Below are 2,023 nucleotides of genomic sequence, written 5' to 3'. Positions count from 1 at the left end.
TGTTCCAGACGTTTAACTCCCTCTTCAAACCTCATGCCCGCCGCCTCCCCATCCCTTGGCCCTAATGAATTGGCTACCCCCTTTATTGAGAAAATTGAAGCTTTCAGGCATGATCTCCCTAAAAAGTCTCCTGCTCCTCCCCTGTCCCTCCCTCCTCCTGCTCCTTCTTCAACTCTCCCATCTTTCCAAGCAGTATCTCAAGGCGGGGTGGGGAAATCTCCTGGCTTCTCTCAAAATCCAACACTCCACTTGCACATCCAACCCCGACCCTTCGCACATTATAAAGGCACTTGTCCTCTCCCTTCTTCATTCATTCATTCAATCGTGCTTACTGCTTACTGTGTGCAGAGGACTGAACTAAGTGATTGGGAAAATACAATACAGCAATAGAGACAATCCTTGCCCACAATGAGTTCACAGTCTGTCTCCCTTATCCTAAAAAAGCTCTCCCTTGAGCTCACAGCTCCTTCTAGTTATTGCTCCATCTCCCTCCTACCATTCCTTTCCAAACTCCTCGAGACAGTTGTCTTCACCTGCTGTCTCAAATTCCCCTCCTCCAATTCTCTTCTTAACTCCCTCCAAACTGGCTCCCATCCCTTTCACTCCACAGTAACCACCTCTCAGAGGCCTCAAATAATCTCCTTCTTGCCAAATCCAATGACCTCTTGTCTTGATTTTTGCTGTCGAGTCGTCTCCGACCCGTAGTGACATCATGGATACATCTCTCCCAGGATGCCCCACCTCCATCTGCAATCGTTCTGGTAGTTGGACTACCACTCCATCCTAATCCTTCTCCATCTCTCAACTGCCTTTGACACTGTCGACCACGCCTTTTTCTGGAAACATTTTCCAACCTCGGTTTCACTGACACTGTCCTCTCCTGGTTCTCCTCCTATCTCTCTGGCTGCTCATTCTCAGTTTTTCATGGGGTCCTCCTCTCCCTCCCACCCCAAACTGTGGGTTTATCTCAAGGTTCATTTCTGGGCCCCTTCTATTCTCCATCTATACCTACTCTCATGGAAAACTCATTCATAATCGCTCTACGCCGTTGATTCCCAAATCTCCAACTCCAGCCCTGATCTCTCTCCCACTCAGCAGTCTCACATTTCCTCCTGCCTTCAAGACATCGCACCGCAAACTTCACATGTCCAAAATAGAACTCCTTATCTTCCCATCCAAACCCTGTCCTCCCCTTGACTTTCCCATCACTGTAGACGGCACCACCGTCCTTCCCGTCTCACAAGCCCGTAACCTTGGTGTTATCCTTGATTTCTCTCTCTCATTCAACCCACTTATTCAACCTATCACTAAATCCTGTTGTTTCAACCTTCACAACATCACTAAAATTTGCCCTTTCCGCTACATCCGAACTCTACCACGTTAATCCAAGGATTTATCCTATCTAGACTGTGGGCCCACTGTTAGGTAGGGACTGTCTCTATATGTTGCCAACTTGTACTTCCCAAGCGCTTAGTACAGTGCTCTGCACACAGTAAGCGTTCAATAAATACGATTGATTGATTGATCTCACCTTCACTACTGTACCAGCCTCCTTACTATAATAATAACAATGATGGTATTTGTTTAGCGCTTACTATGTGCCAAGCACTGTTCTAAGAGCTGGGGTAGATGCAAGGTACTCAGGGTGTCCCACGTGGGGCTCACAGTCTTAATCCCCATTTTACAGATAAGGTAACTGAGGCATAGAGAGGTTAGGTGACTTGCCCAAAGTTACATAGCTGCTAAGTGGCCGAACGGGATTAGAACCCATGTCTTCCAACTCCCAAGCCCGTGCTCTTTCCACTATGCCACACTGCTATCCTCTTTGCCTCCTAGGAGGCCTTCCCAGACTGAGCCCCCCTTTCCCTCTCCTCCTCCCCATCCCCCCTGCCCTACCACCTTCCCCTCCCCACAGCACCTGGATAGATGTTTGGACAGATTTATTACTCTATTTTACTTGTACACATTTACTATTCTATTTATTTTGTTAATGATGTGCATCTAGCTTTATTTCTATTTATTC

Source organism: Tachyglossus aculeatus, chromosome 23 (assembly GCF_015852505.1).
Source record: "Tachyglossus aculeatus isolate mTacAcu1 chromosome 23, mTacAcu1.pri, whole genome shotgun sequence".
Taxonomy (NCBI): Eukaryota; Metazoa; Chordata; class Mammalia; order Monotremata; family Tachyglossidae; genus Tachyglossus; species Tachyglossus aculeatus.
Note: the sequence above shows the minus strand (reverse complement) of the source record.